The sequence below is a fragment of the Homalodisca vitripennis genome, chromosome 2, assembly GCF_021130785.1.
Source record: "Homalodisca vitripennis isolate AUS2020 chromosome 2, UT_GWSS_2.1, whole genome shotgun sequence".
NCBI classification, from domain to species: domain Eukaryota; kingdom Metazoa; phylum Arthropoda; class Insecta; order Hemiptera; family Cicadellidae; genus Homalodisca; species Homalodisca vitripennis.
The window spans coordinates 34,763,641-34,781,571 of record NC_060208.1 but is presented as its reverse complement, the minus strand read 5'-3'; positions in this window follow the sequence as shown (position 1 = coordinate 34,781,571).

Below are 17,931 nucleotides of genomic sequence, written 5' to 3'. Positions count from 1 at the left end.
CCACCTGAACTCTCAGCACTGTAGCATTTGCTGAAGTCTAAGTAACTTCTTCCGGGAATTTTTCTCCTTTATGGGAAAATCTAGAAAAATGTATAGGCAAATTTATGGATTTATTAGTAAGACTGAAAAATACCTCAGCCATGACATGAAATGACCTAAATACTTAATTTATTTTATTTTCGTTATCACTTACGTCATTGAGAGGCCAGTATCGAACTGAAAATTCTTCTCCACTGCTCAAACTCAATAAATTGAAAATTATACTCACACGAAACAACTAAATACATTGAAATTTCCTTTAGTTTGAGTAACTAAATACAATAAATGTAGAACCCTTAGCTTTTAATAAGCGATCACGAAAAATTCATTTAAATATATACATATTTTTGCCCTTATTAATAAACAGAGTCGCTTTAACTAATTTACATTCCAGTGCCACTAGCGTTAAACATCAAGACCACCCATCGCTATGCTCGTACACCAGAGTATAGCATCAAGTTCCTGGCTCCATCTCTAAGTAAACGCGATTATCATCGGCTCTAATGTTTGCTGGAATAGCATCCCGTAACAGACGGACAGAAATTGTAAACAATTTACTAAAAGTGTTATTTGCTGAATTACATTAGAAAATAAGGAATAAATGGGATGTTGTTTGACAAACTAGTTGTATTGCAACGTTTTGTGGCAACGATGAGATCTTCATTTTGGACAACATTCAGAACTCAAACTCATTGAGGAAAAGTGACTGCTTTAGTTTTCAGGGTTTGTAAATGTATTATAATGGTTGATTTCCTCGAAGAAATAATAGGTTAATACTATAAAAATACTTCTAAGTATAAAACAGACCATAATGGAAAAATGTGGAGTATAATCAGAAATTATGCACTATACCTCACCTTTAGGTCAGCTCAACCAGGTATACTCTAATGCAAATAAACACCACCTACTGTGAAAGCAAAAGAACTAGACTAGAGTCCGTAAAACCTATTACACAACAGTGAATTTCTGACTAGGAAGAAATTATTTTCGAATAGTCTTTATTTAAAAATATGTAGAGTTGGTAAAATTAAAAAAAAAACTTCGAAAACTTTTTTAAAACACCTTAAAAATATGTAAAATTAAAATCATATGTTTTAAAAATCTATTATTACATCCGAAGTAGGGCAATATTTGACCATTCCTCCTCTCACTTAGTGGTAAGTTCAGGTACATATTTTGAATGAATGTATTTTCCCCAAAGTTTTATAGGAACAATAAAATTTTATAGAAACAATACGCTTTAAAATTAATAGTTTTTTTTAATAATTTTACTATTGCGTGTACCTTTAATTTCAAAAATATACAAGAATTTCTTATCCTATTAAATCTTTCACAAATTCAATGCTCTATAATCCAAAAACAAGTAGTTTACAGTAGAAATGATTATCCCTGTCTATAGATGGCCAAAATAAACTGATTGTTATTGTGTAGGCTTGGAGAATCACACCAGTTTGCTCTGTATGAGCACAGTACACATTTTTTAATCAGTATAGTAATATTCCCTACGAAAGGGGAACTGATCATTTGTTAGTTATTAACCTTTCTCTCAGAAAATGTATCTTAAATCAGTGTAAGTCAATCATGTCCAGAGCCCTAAAGTGGTGAGTTGACCTCTTTATGTGGTTGTCTAATTTTCATATAACTATATGTGTCTAACGGTCAGTTTAAATGTTTCAAGCCAGGAAAAATATCATCTGAAAAAACATACATTTTCATAATTCTAGTCCTTTCGAAACCCTCCCATTTCGGCCTCTATAAAAAGTAGCGTGGCTGACCTGCGATCTATTTGTTAGGAAAAGTTTCTCTATTTCAAGAAAAGCCAGGCTGTCAGCTTTTAGAGCACAAATTGACTCTTGGCTCCTAAGCTATTTGGTTACTCGTATGTAGTATCGAAATTTACTAGGATAATTAACGGTTCTAGTGTCTGTAATTATTATAAATTAACGGTTCTAGTGTTTGTAATAATTTGAAATTCACGTTTCTACTTTATTACTGTATTGGCCTGAAGTGAAGGCATTGATATAAATATTCTTATTTATATTTTGAAAATAAATGATTTTTAACACAGTGATAAATTGATTTGATGCTGTTGATGATTCTATATTCTTAGAAGTAAAACTGCCAGGTGTGATTTACAATTATTACTAAACAGCAACAAGTATAAAAGTGACGCAAGCAGAGGAGAAAAAGGAAACAGCTAATTAAACAGGTGTTACACCGCTTTAACTTCACTTGTTCTTTATCGTCTGACAGGTCGGCATTTAATTGGCGAGGTTGGCATCATTGATAGGCAGTTAATTGAGTACCAGATATTGGCAAGCCTGCCAGTTGAGGAATCAGATGGTTGGCTGATTGTGAAATCATTCCTTGTGACAACCACTTTATAATTACAAATGTTTTTATAGGTTTCAATCACCACCTATATGGTATTTGATTGGCTTTATGTAACTTTTAAACAGCTGTTAATGTCAAGAATGAACTGTCCAAACGACATAGAGGTAACACTTTAAGTAACAGCAGAATAATACTTAAAAAACTAGAATTAAATAACTATAAATTTTCGATTCTTTACTAAATTGCAATCAACATAACTTAAATTTCAGTTTATGTGGAATGTTTATAAGCTTTAAATTGTGTATGATATCTTTTGCCTTTCTTATTTGTATCTGTGGTAAATATTGTCAGGTAATTGTTTCTTGATAATATATAATAGCTCTGTTATAGTCTAATAATTTAATTTTTTATATAGTGAGAAAGGCCGAGGATAACTTATTGGAATTCCCAGTGAAACTTTCTGAATTTAGACCTGAAGAAAAGAGTAGATACTTGTTCTCGAAACGTTCTAGCAAAGAATTTTCAGTAAACCTGTTACCCTTTTTAACTATCCTTGGCCACTAATATTCTTAATAAATAAAATTTCAAAGCAATTGCAGTGGAATATCAACAAGGAATAGTATGCTAGTATGCGGAGTTCAAATATTTTTCCAGTCATTACAAGTACTCCCATTGGGTACACCTCTAAAAAAGTGCCTCGTAAGAAATAATAGTTTATACTATAAATATTTGAACTATAACATATGAACGTATGACTGGACGTTTTTATTTAAAAAATCAGAATGAACAAAAATATTTTGTACTAACCAATTTCAACACCTATTTATTCTAACCTACTAATTACTATTCATATTTATACGACACTTTGAATCCATAAAAAAACTCTCGTTTCAGTTGTTGAAAGAATATTCTAACAATTAGTTAATCGAGGGGCCACCCATGTACTCTTCCACGAAGCAAAATGGTAAAATCCAAAAATACACCAAAATATCTTTCAAAAGGTCTAAGAACCGACCGTAGTGCAATAACCTTGTATTGCAACGACGTGATATTTCTCGTTTTACCATGTGGTTTACTTAACAAAGAACAGTTTAAATCTCAAATACTTTCAAATAGTACATTTTTGTCACACAACAATGGGAATTGTATCATTTAATTATACAGGATTAATAAGCATCCGATACTTCTCAGTTATTCTTATAATAAAGAAGACTTAAGTACAAATACACTATCCATTAATCCAGTTTAATAGCCACGTGTTTTGTTGACGATAAGACATACAATAGGAGGAAGGTAAATGGAGCTAAACTCAACATTCAAATTGAGTCAACCCATACTACGTTATATGTAGAAAACTCGGTTACTCCACCGTGCTTGAAGATCGTGTCAGAAACATCTTAGTTCACTCAGTTGTGTACCTGAAGAGAAAATAAGACTACCACTTCACCTATTTATAGGTATATCTGATGTCGAAACGATCTAAATAGTTCTTTTTGAAATTGTTAGTCACATATTTTTTTTAGATCCCTTTAGACATTACAGGAGCCAAGTCTTGGGAAAGCGTCAGATTCTAGACACTGCACAAAGAGGGTGGTGAACTTGAGCTAATCTCAACATTAACAATGAATCAACTCTTCCCACCATTGCCACGTTATGTGTAGAAAACTCGGTTGCTCCACCGTGCTTAGATATCGTGTCAGAAACATCTTAGTGCACTCAGTTGTGCACCTGATGAAACAATGAGACAGCCACTTCACCTACATTACAGTATATTATTGTATTTTGTAGTCTAGGTGTCTCCGATGTCGAAACGATGTAAAGGATCGTTTTGAGCTTCTTCGCCAGCAACCTTTTAGGTTCTCTTCAGACGAAAAGAATTCCAGATTCCAGATGTAATGTCTGAGAAAGCGCCAAATACCAGACGTTGCAATAAGAGGAAGATGGACTGAAATTAAACTAATCATTCAAATAGACAATTGTATTGGTTTATTGTTAAACGTTTAGAAGAAAATGTTTCCTCCTTCTAGCTCCTCCATTAGATTTTCCTTATGGGTATTTATCTCCTCTGAGACCTCTATTAACATTTAAGGCGCTTATTTTCCTCAGATGTTATACAACTATTTGTTTTCGCTCTCAAAGTGGTGACGACGCAGCTGATATTTCCTTCATTTACAACCGATGGTAATCTACCTTTCCAATGAGCTCATTCTGAAATTGACTGCGTAAAACAGGCGGCCGTTGGTCTCAAGATTGCGTCATAATAAAGCAATAAACTCCGCACTTTATTAGGTCGACCTTATCTCTTCATCGATAGACACGAGCTGGAGGAATAGCCGCTGTTAGCACGATGTTCGACCTCGGTGCAGTGCCGTATCTAGAGATGATACCTTGGGGTGGTTCAATGTTTAGGTAATATTTGCCCTCTGATTTGATTCTGTCTTTAGATCTCGAAGATAACGGTGTAAGGTACTTATCAAGCAACTACTGCAGTTTTGGTGTAGTTTAAACAGCTCAGTTACATATATTATTATTGTAAAAATTCGTTTCATTACATGTACACTACAATACAGCCGATCAGCAAAAAATCTCTTGTAAGTAAAATTGAATCGCTAAATATGTTGCCAGAACGGCTAGATCAAATCGGGTAGTTTAAAAAATATATGTTGAAGTCGGAGGAAGATTTATATTAAGATAAATATTTGAAAAGTTACCTAGAATATTTTAGAGTTCAGAAGAATGGCAATACATATGTGTTTGATAAAACTTTAACTGACACTAAACAGCTGTTGACACTTTCATTTCAAGTACGCAAAAGAGGCAGAAACATTGTTTACAATGTAAATTTAGAATTTGATCAATGGTGATACAGATAGCAATAACAAAGTTAATTTAGCTTTGACTGCATAGTGTGCCAGTGAATGATTTGAACAATGTAATTCATTGGACCCATTCTTTCCCATACTAAGATGTGAAAAACAACAAGACTTCTATAAGGATTCTTTTGAAAAATAGTATGAAAACTTCCTTATATACGGGAAGAGATGCTGTTTGATCGTAGTAGGGTTCTTTATCCTGCGTATTTATTATTTTGCTACATTCCGACAAGGCAAATTCAACTACTACATTAGATATATTACAGGAAGACTATTACAAAAGTTTGGAAAAGACGTTTTTTGATCTAAGTAGATTCCTAGACCTGAATATGTATATATTTTCTTGATCAGGACAATAAGGCAAACTCAGATGTGGTGTAGGAAATACAATTAATTCATGAAATGTTCTTTACCTGAGAAATATGATATAAGTATCTGTCGTAATTTTCTTAATCTCTGACCCTCCTAATCATGAACAATGCAAAGTTTGAAAATATTATAGGGCATCATCATATGGTTTTACTAAGTATACAACAGACTACAAACTTCAAAATTTAGTTCGGAGCAGCAGGTGACAGATAGTGAAAAATAAAGATAAAAACCACAATGTAAGGAAAGGGATGATATTTGGGATTTGGTAGCTAAAATAAACTCACCTCTATAAACTCTCTTACCAATTCTTCCAGTTCCATCAGCTTTTGTAGTTGTATTGATCTGCCCAATAATCTATATAGTAAATTAAAAATTTTCTTACCACGTACACTAATACAAATGAATAATAAAAAATATACTAATGACGAGTGAACGATTGTATAGAGCTTAAGAAGAAGCTACTCTCCATTAAAGCATTATATGGGGGTGCCGATGGCCGAGCGGTCTAAGATGTTGGGCTTTAAGTCTGAGTTAGAGATAGCGCGGGTTCAAATCCTGTCTGTGACCGAAGCACTTCTTATGACTACCATCGACCTTACTGTATCGACACTCTCCTTTATTCTGCTTGATAAGATCCTCGCACAGGCCAGTGGCCTATGGGGACGGACATAATAAGGCTTAAAAGGGGATTGGCCTCTCCTTAAAAACAATCTTTCGATTTTGGAACTCTAGTGATAAAATCCGATACTACAGGACCGTAAACACCGTTAGGCTAAAGGGATGCTTTCCAGGATTTAAAGAAGGCCGTATATATCAAAGAAACATCTGAGTAAATAGGGCAACTCACGACTCATAGGATAATTCATAAAACGTGATACAGGGAAAGCATTGAAGTATTACCACTAGGCCACCGCTTCATCTGATATCTTCGAAAGAAGATTGAAGAAAATGAAGAGTCAGAGACTCCCGATGGAGGTCGCCGACAGCCATTGAAGGTATACGACTTACTGATGCCATAATTTAGTCCAGTCCACGTTAACTAATAGACTTGACTGTTTACTTTGAAGGGCCGCGCTTCTGATCGATTTATTTGCCATTTGCCGGTAATTATCGAGAGATAATTGGGCGCCTCTCGATGCGCTCGCGCGTGGTCGACGTGAGACGTCACTCGACTTATCGATTTATCGCTTTTTGATCGAGTAATACACTATCGCATCTTGGACATTTCGGTTTCAGGTTTTTATCCTTACCATCTAGCTTGCTGTCTATAGTATATTTAAATAGATGACTGCATATATACACGCACGCGAGCGTGTGTTTGTGTGTGTGTAGATACTAATATGGATTCTTTAGGACAACTTATGAGCCAACAGGAAATCTTTGTATAACCTCCAAAAATGAAATATAAAGAAAATATTGCGCAAATAGCGCAAAAAACTGAGCAAAATAAAGGCAAATGCATAATAATCAAAATTTAAGTTTAGAAAATTTAAATAATGGAGGAAACGTATAAAATAATTACAATAATTTATTTAGTATTGAAAAATTAATTAGTCTTTCACAGAAATATCTGTTATGCCACTTCATTTACCATATATATATATTTATATACATGTAGTTACCGACTCATTTGGTGGTAATCGCGTAGCTTCCAAAATGCGATCAACCCCGAATGGGTCGATTTGTATTTTATCGCTAAAACATTATTACACGTAAGAGACCTTTAAATTATACACGAATCGAAAGACTATGAGTTGATTTTCATTTTTAATGATCTTTGATATTCTTTCATCCTGTTTCTTGTTGAATATTTGTGTAGTTTTGCCAGATATGATTTTGTCGTTAACCTCTGTGCTGCCGAGATTGTAATTTATAAACCAATCATTTTTTTTGTTCAAAAGTTTAACAAAATTTAAATGAGCACAGCTTATTATACACTTTTGATTATATAATACTTAAAAATGGATGATCCTTATAAATAAATTGTTATTTATGACATTAAAATAGAATCTGACATGACTGACTATTGAGTATGAAGTAGAAGTGATATATTTTTTTATTTTTAGTTTTTGTTAGTTTCATCATAAAAAACTGAGTTATACACATGAGTTTTACATCAGCTAACTGAATAAAAAGGTAGAAAATACACGTGACTATGCATGAGAGTAAATTTTATTACGATTATTTCATTGTGTTGCTTAGCAAATAATATTGGTTAAAAATTTCCCACTTATATAATAAACACTGTTTTCTATTTAAACATAAAAATTGTTTACTATTTTATTTTTGTATTACATAGAACTATATATTTTTGTATTTACATTTAAATTTCCTACACTTTTCCTTTGGATTGTTGAAACATCTTATATTTTATTATAATGCAGATAGTTTATGATAGAATATTTTTCAAATGATAAATAATAAAGACAATATGCAGTCAAATAAGTTTATTTTTAATTTTTATTTTATAACTATGTACCTTTATTCTTTTATTCATAAAAAGATAAATGATATATAACACTTTATTCATATACTGCATATCAGATTTTATACGAAATTTAAAAAGAGACCGGTAAGAACTAAAAAAGTCAGTGCACAATTTTGAATTTCTTCCAGGGGGCTACTTAGAACAATGAACTGAACTTATGATAGTTTTGAGACATATAATTGTATGTTATGTTATGTTTTATTGTTATGAATTTGGCATTATTAATTACCTACTTTTCTAAATAAAGTTATTTTATTTACCTGAAAACCCCTTGGTTTGGTCTATAGTACTATAAAATGAAAAATGTATGAGTGTAACAAAGTGTAGTACCAAGAAGAGAAAAAAGTACGTACAAGAAAAAGTCCACTTGATTGTTTTATTCTTTGAGTGGCAGGCAGTCTACAAGACATCCGAGGAAGCGATACATCAAGATTCATGTACCGGAATGGTTTACAGCGGCCGACTCCAGTTCAGACACATCTGGCCTTCCCGATAAGAGAGATATCCCGAAATGTGCAACCCGATATGGACACTGAGTCAGGTTCTGGTTCTTGCAAGAGCAGTAACCTGTCTTCCCGACCGTATTAAGAGCGAGAGTCTCGTAAATTAACGTTTACTCTGAAGTGCTTTAACACAGAAGTTCCAGAAAGTAGAAAAGCCGCCAGTGTCCATTACGTTTCGTTTAGTTTATTAACAAGATCAACTAAAATTGATAGGACAGTTTTAACATAGCTTCCTCTTGAAGATAATATTTTTAACGCTTCATCATTCTGTGGCCAGGAATTGTCATCTTCGTATTACGATTTGTCATCGCTAATTACAATGTCATACAATAAAGTCCAAAGAATCAGCCATTTCAATTGGGTAAAGAGATTCAGTAAGCTGCTTAGAGAATTTAAGCGTTGGTGCCTGTAAGGACCTAGGTTAGCACACACTTAACTCTGAAAAGATTGGATTCTAAAGTCAAGTGTGTTATGCACGATGAAATTGCAATATACTTGTAAACTTCTGGACTGAACTAAACTCAACAATAAATTATAGTGATACCTGACTGCTTTAATATGTGCTAAGCACGTAGCACAGGATTTCCACGCTTGAATGGTATCCTATCGAGGCTATAATGGCATAGCACAAAGGCCGTTTTTCTTTCGATTGAGTCCCTGCTGCAGAGATGACTCTTAATTGCGCCACATGGTGTAAGTCGACGGAGAAAAAGTTGATTTTGAAACTGTTCAAATTCTTAACTCATGCATGTTTTATCTAGATAATAACCTGGTTTAACCGGAATTTACCACATATTTAAGTGCTCTTTGCAGCCTGGGTCGTTGCCATTTTAGTGTAAACCTTGACATGCAGTTTATATCTCTGAGCTTAATGTTTAAGTCTCAGTATTTCAGTTTGATGTTAAAGGGCAAAACATAAGCTAAAAACTAAAAATTGGGACAATTAGGGTTTCTCCCTCTCTCACTCTCTCCCTCTCTCTCACCCTCTCTCTTTCACTCTCTCTCTCTCTCTCTCTTTCACTCACTCTCTCACTTTATTTCTGTCTCTGTCTCTTTCGCCCTATCGACCTGCATAAACTTTGAAAATTAACTTTTATATATTATAGCTTAAAAGTTTTATATAAAATCACCAAATCCCTCCAAATATAAGCTAAATTTTTATGGAACTAAAATAAAATCGTCACTGCCAAAAACATTAAACAGTGAACATTTTTGAATAAGTACAATTTTTGATATTACAATAAAAATATTATTTTTGCTAAACATTAAGGAGTTAAATGAAGCTCCTAGGGAGTGTTTACAAGACAATACTTATAGGAGAAAGAAAATGGTATTCTTGAAATTCTCTAATATGAATTTCAGAACACATAATTCCACAAATTTGAGAAAATACTTTGATTTTTGAGTTTTGTTTTTGTTATTTTTTCCATTAACTTGGACCTATCCATTGACCTAAAATTATAAGATTATTCCTCAAAAAAGTACTTTAAAAATTTAGGGTCTATTTTGTTAGTCAATAATCACCTTGAAAAGTCTTCTATACGACACCATGAATCGTTAATTATGAAGATTTATACAACGTTGAAATATAATGTAACTTGCTCTGCCATTAATTCTATCCTGAAAACAGTTGTTGGGATTGAAGGAAATATCTAAGGAAGCACAAATTTTACTTTGATATTGTTGTGTATTCCAAACTGGTATCCGGGAATGTTAACATGTTTTAAGAGATATATCTTTGTCCCTTTTGGGGTTTTGAGTTCTTGAAATCTGTTAGATTGACCTTGAAAATTATGGGACTAATTTTGAAAACGTTTCAAGAGTTTATCCTTGGCCGTTTTTAGTCTGCATGAGGAATAGTAGTAGAGGTTGGAAGAAGATCCAAACTAAGAAGACGAAGAACAGAAATTGCACGAACTATAATTGAAGTAACTGATTGAAATCAAATGAAGCAATAAAATCATCGTCCATCGACCTTCAAGAATGGGCTACTAAAAAAAAACTATTTTTATAAACCGTATTATTAATTTATCAAATACGTATTATAATAGAGAGTGGAAAGAAATACACTGCACTGAATGTAACGAACGTGAATTTAGCCTAGTCTTAATAATTTATAATGCTCAACTATTACAGAACAGCTCTTTCTTACCAGGTCTCGTAGTTTTTTATAAACACCATTGAGTCTATTGCTAGGTGGTGATATTATATTATGTTTTAATCTAATGGTGTATATACTTATGGACAAGAATAATTAAAATAATATTATATGCAAAGATTGAAACTGAGAAAATGTGTTTGTAAATCACTTTTGATGTGTATTGTTGAAAAGAAAAACTAATGTAGAAGATGCTCTAAAAACCAAAGCCAAACATTGGCTCGTTTTTGAATTACAACTACACTATTACGATCGCAGAAATGCAACGTGCTAATTTGAAAGCCTCTGTCAAAACTAAGATGTTGTGATTCCATATAAGGAATTTAGTTCAGTTTCAATTTCAGAATTAGTCTCAAGAAGAATAGAGATTAAAGCTAGAATAAAAAATACCGTTATCCATGTCCGATTAAATAATGTTCAATATCTTAAATTCCAAAATAAATTAACTATATGCGTTATACTGATGTCCAATTAAAAACTGTTTCCAGCTTGAGATCAATGTTTGATTCATCTCACAATGATCTATCTATTTGACACCGAGATCTGTATTGGAAGGATTTAATGTTGGAAAAAGCTATGCTCTAAGCCCTAGACTATTGTTTGAAATGCAAGACTAACAGAATTAGTTATAAGGACACTCTGAATTAGTTTGAATTAGTATAAAAGGGTAATATCCTCTCCCTTTAAAATAAAATAAAATTATAATACTCAGAAAGCCTTGCCTTACTAGTCTTAATGAGCTGGCGGTACTCAAACACCCTCTTTCTGTACAAATCCTTCAGTTTCTTGTCTGGTTACATTTTAAAACAACGCTTTATTGAAAATGTTGCCACCAACAAAACATTGCTGGATTAAAGTTTATAATCCTGTTTTTACTGTTTATTAAGTATCTATAGTAGATTAATAATACCCCTCGTGAACTTGATAATTTACTTAAGATTACAAGCGAAGCAAGAAAATTTGGTACTTCTTTATTTATTGATTTGAAAAGACAATAGCAGCATTATTTTGTAAAATATATTATGAATGGCTACATAACGGAACTCTGCAATCAGCATAAGGATGTAAGGGTACTGGAGGTGAACTGCATCCGACGTCCTAACTTTACTGCCCACGGCATGCACCTGAGAATGTGCGGCAAGAGGGTTCTGGCACGACTGATTGCGGGGAGACTGGCCGACTTTGGTTCCTGTGAAAACCATCAACTACTGAACTCGGCGGCACCTTCTCCAGCGGCAGTGCAGCCTGTGGAGCCGATGACTGTTGTGTCCACTCCCTCGAGACCAGTTCCTCTGCCTGAGACGCCAGGACCAGCTCCTTCGAGACTCGCGCTGGTGTCAACTCCAGCATGCGCGATGACACGTACTGGCAACAAGACCTATGCCGAGGCCGTCACCAGCTGTTCACATGCCACTTCATCTCCTGTGAATTCTGATAAAGCTGATTGTGTTTTTTTAGGGACCCCACAAACGGCCGACGGGCAAAATTGACTGACGCTACCCAACAAATACAGACGAATTCCAAATTTCTCAATCAGATTCAAATCCGACTGCTTCACCAAAATGCCCAATCTGCCACTAACAAGCTTGACGAAATTCAATTGATGTGTGAAGAAATGAAAACAGATGTACTTTGTTGTAACTGAGAACGGTTTTAATGACAAGAACATCGACCTATGCCAAATTCCAAATTTCACATTGGCTAATTCATATTGCCGACAACTTTCCAAAGGAGGAGGAGTCGCCATTTTTGTCAAAAAAAAAAATTATTCATTTTCTCCCTTTTCACTTGTCAAAACTATAGAAAAAGAATTTGAAGCAGTTGGGATAAAATTCAATTCGAACAGATCAAAATTTACCATCATCGGAATTTACAGGTCTCCCAATGGCAATGAGGAAAATTTCTTTACAAATTTTGAAGCCCTACTGATGGATTTAACTAACCATGAACAGGGTTATATCCTAATGGGCGATTTTAACATCAATGCGATGGACACTAATCACCCTTCCACCCAACGATTTTTCGACTTGTTAAAATCATTCGACCTTGAGTTGTTGGTCAAAACGCCAACGCGTGTGACACAGTCTACACAGTCGACAATCGACAATATCATATCTAATCTCCCAAGTGTCGCAGTGTCCGTGGTCAATACAGCTATCTCGGACCACTACGGCCAAGAGGCTATTATTAGTGGAGTAAAAATCGAGAGGGAGCCCAAAATCACTAAAGCAATAAGAGACTTAAGGCCAGGAAACATCGCTCTCCTCAACACTTCCCTTTCCAAAGAAGATTGGAAATTCCAAGACTCAAGTCTTTCGGTAGAACAGCATTTTAAAATGTTTAGTGATACACTAAACTTTCATGTTAACATGTAAGTCCTCTCAAAACTTGGTTGGTTTTATGTCCTCTCAAAACCATACAAGTTTGTTCCAAAACGGTAAACAACAAATGTATTACTAAAGGAATTTTAATTTCTAGAGAAAAACTAAAGTTTTTCTCAGAAATTCAGAAAACATCACACAATGAAGAATTCAAACGGTTTTTTTTCGAAATTACAAACTAATTTACAGAAAAGTGATCCAGGCGGCAAAGGCATTTGATGTTTCTAAATCAATTATATTTTCAAAAAATATTTCTAAAACTGCTTGGAACATCATCAACAATAAAAACAAATCATGCAACAATCAAATAAAATTAAAAAATGGTGACAGACTTGTAGAGGACGCGGTTGAGGTTGCGAATAGGCTTAACAGATTCTTTGGATCTGTTGCTTGTGAGCAAGGCCCTTGCCCATCACCGTTACAAGGAATCCCAAGACGGAGACAGTGTCCAGTAGCCTCCATGGCATTGGCACCTGTCGTTGAGGAAGAGCTTGAAAAAATAATTCAGCAGCTCCCAGCCAAAAAAATCAAATGATTTAAATTTAATGTCGATGTGGCTAATAAAAACATGTTCAAAGCATATTGTGAAACCATTAACCCAATTAGTAAATTTCTCTTTTAAACAAGGAGTTTTCCCCTCACTCCTAAAAACCGCGAAAGTGAGCCCGATTTTTAAGAAAGATGATCCCCACTCCCCACACAATTACCGGCCTGTCTCAATTTTGCCAGTTTTGAGCAAAATATTCGAAAAACTTTTCTTGGTAAGAATGCTTCAATTTTTAAATAAGCACAACCAGCTATCTGAAGACCAGTTTGGCTTCAGGAAGGGTAAGTCGACAATAGACGCAGTTGTACGTCTAGTCGATATGGTTGTAGAGGGGCTAGAACGTCGGGATCCCACATTGAGTGTGTTCCTAGACTTATCGAAAGCATTCGACTGCGTTGACCATGTTACAATGCTTGACAAACTTGAAACTCATGGCATCCGAGGCGTGCCTCTCCAGTGGCTCAGGTCATTTTTAAGCCACAGAACCCAAATTGTCCAGATCGCAAACAAATTATCTGAACCAATTCACCTGAGCTATGGAGTCCCACAGGGCTCAATTCTCAGTCCAATTCTCTTCCTGATATATGTCAATGACGTAGGTTCATCACTTCTGCACGGAAAACTTGTGCAGTATGCTGATGACACGACTCTCTGATTCACTAGCAAATCAAAATTGATTCTGGAACAGCAGAGTTTTGTTGAGATCAACAACTGCGTCCAAAATTTCAACAGCCTCAATCTTAAGACAAATTCTGCAAAATCTAATTATCTAAATTTTGCTTTGCGATCAGTAGACAGGCATGACGAGCCAGCTGTTATGTTGGCTGACACAATGCTGGAAGAAGTCTACTGCTCGAAATTCCTGGGAATATACCTAGATCGAGGGTTGACTTGGAATAATCACATCGATCACGTTTGCTCCAAATTGGCCTCAGGCATTTATGTTTTGAGGTCTCTAGCCAAATACTGCCCTATTCAGGTTCTAATGATGGCGTATTATGGCTTGATTTACCCCCATCTCACTTACGGGTTGGTGTTGTGGGGAGCTTGTGCAAACAATCAATTTATGAGAGTGTTCAAGCTGCAAAAACAAGCGATCCGCATTATCGCTCTGTTGAAATTTAGAGAGTCGTGCAAGGAAGCCTTCAAAAATTTACAACTGTTGACGCTGCCCAGTCTCTACATCTTGGAAACAACTCTGTTTTTGTATGTCTAAATGTACCATGACGAATGGCCGAGACATAGATGCGTATGAGACTAGAGGCAGAGATAACTACCGAACTGGTAGACACAGAACGGTGGTTTATGAACGCTTGCCTTCACAGGCAGGTGTTCATTTCGTCAACAAATTACCAAATTCAATAAAAAACGCTCCAACGCCCAAGGTGTTAAAAACTCGTTTGAAACGCTTTTTAGTGTCACAAGCATTTTATAATGTAGACGAGTTTTTAGCATATGATTGGGAGACCACCAATTAAAAAGACTGACTGAATCCGTCGCTGGAAGTGGGAATCATTGGCGAATGAATGGATGTATGTAAATTGTATGTCTGAATGAGATCTAAATTGTGGGGTGTATGACAAAATTCTAGCAAGTAAAAAGTTGACTTTTGCCATGCATTATAGAATGTTCCGGCAATAAAAATCTGATTTGATTTGATTTGACTTGAGCTAAGACAAGAATATTAAACCATGACCTACATTCACAAATATTTCAAACTTTAAACCAGCGTAAATTTTTAAAGAGTGAACCTTTTGAGGTAGGGTTTGTGGCTCTGTACTGTATTAATATATACCTTTAATTTGATGTACTACTCGACCTATGCTCTCATTTAAGATTTTCTGCAAACTCCTTGCAAGCCGTCCCCCTGACATGACAAAAGTGGTAGTTACTTTGAAAAGTAAATTTATAGGTGCAGTACTGATGCACCAGTTTTTATTGTTTCATCTGCAATCATTGTATAATTATCAAGCCCTTGAGGGATTTCATTGAAACCCTGTATAATAAATTAGGTTTTCTCAACGAGTAATATAAGACTGTACCATACCAAAACCAGATGAGATGCAATCTTCGGAATCCATATATCAAGATGCGAATCATTATGTGTCTGTTGTAACGATAGATATTCCACAGCATGGTTCTAGAGATATATCGCATATGGTTATTAAAATTATCATCAAATCAATCTTGGAACGAAGTATGCAAAACGTATCCTTGTAGGTAAAATGATCATTGAAGTACAGATTTGATCGCAATGCTCAACGGTGAGGTCCAGAAAATGAATATTACAATACATTACCACCATTTGCATACACTGTTGCATATTAGAAAGGTTATTACAATATCTCAAGTTTTGCTGAGGGCGTTACCACATACTACATGCATTCATCATAAGATCTCCTTTCTCGGCTGTCATATAAATGTAATTGAATCTTGACATATTTGTAATTTGCTTTCAATTACTTCCGTAATTGAAATCAAGCACGACTTGACTATAAGTTAATACTGATGTTTAGCCAATGGGTAAAAAAATAGAATGTCTTTGCAGAAATAGAATGGATCGCATTATAAGGAATAAAAAATTAATTCTCCTTCAAAAACTCCTTTCAATCCACTTGCAGTACAAAACTTCCAAATATATTGTTATTATTGCCGCTTCTTATTTTTTATTGTCAGTACACCCACCTTTAATTTAAATAGTCTTTTCCTACAAATTTTTAGGAGAGTATCCAAGTAAATATAAATATACTGAAATAGAAGATAATATCCAAATTCTGTATTAATTTTATTAATCGTCACTGTGTCGTATTATGCAATAAAATATAAAATTGTGAAACTATTTATGAAATAATATGTTTTACAAAAACATGTTAATATTTTCTTTACAAATCAATAAACATAGAAATTCAAAATACAAATACAATAAACGGTTGTTTCATTTTACACATTTGGATTTATAAAATGAAGTATGTATTGCATATAATTGACATATATGACAATACTAAAATCATGTTCACATAAGATCTGTTCGTCCCTCTTACATAACATATACTCTTAGAATTTGTTTAGATCACATAAATATTAGCAGCTCAAAGTCAAGAAAAGAAAATATTTGTTATATTTAGAGTTCAAGTCATCATTACGAAGGTTTCTCTGTTTACTTTCTATAAACATTTTTGCGTTATGGCTTGAGTAGCCTGGATAAATTAGCTTCACTAGGAACTCTTTTGTGCCATTTTCAGTACAGTATTCGAAGACAAACACCACCTTCTATCTAATCTCACCACCTTCATGGCGACACTCAATGGCTACTGCAGCAAGCATAACCTTGCATACTCAAGCTGGTTACAGCTCAGGTTTCAGTTAATACTCTTGCACATTCAATATGTTACTCAGGGGCTTCTGAGCAAACGTGCCTGTACCCGCCACAATGTAGAATCAGATAGCTCAATGAGCAGAATTGCAATATTAACAATGTTGTATTCACTGGCTTCCAAGCAAACGTGTCTATAACCACCACATGGGGTATCAGCATTATTATAATATAAACTGCAATATGGTACTGACTGGCTTATCAGCAAACGTGTTTATAGGCACCACATGCGGTGTCAGCTAGCTTAACCAGCAATAAATCATTAGTTTCAGTGTGGTACTCACTAGCTTCTCAGCAATAATATATTTACCCCAGAGATGTCAGGTGGCTTATTCACTAACTCTATCTCTCTAGTCTCATGAAGAAAACAGGGTTATCAGTATGCCCATATTGGCACCATAGTGTTGCTAGGAAAGATTTGCCACCTAAGCAGATCGGTGATTTTAACTCTTGATGAATTTGCCGATTCACTGATTTACACTGTTTACCAGCAAACCTTACTACATTTAAGTTACGTAAAAGTTGTAAAATCAACATCTGCCAACCCCAAAACTAGTGATCTGAATAATAATGTTTCGTCAGATTTTTGTTGTGTTTGGCGCTCATAGTGAAATTAGTAGTTCGTCATCTTTACCAGTAAACGTACCACCTATACCTCACTTAAATAAAAAGTACCTAGTTCGTATTTTTCACATAATACTCCATTATGGTGTTACCCGCTGAACTGTAGTGTCCTTCCTTCTCGTTGCAAGAGAAAAATCCGGTTTAAAGTATTAACAAATCAAGTACTGCTGAGTGACTGTAACTATATTTACTAGTTAAATCCTCAATTTTACCTATCATCTACGTACTACTCTTCACAA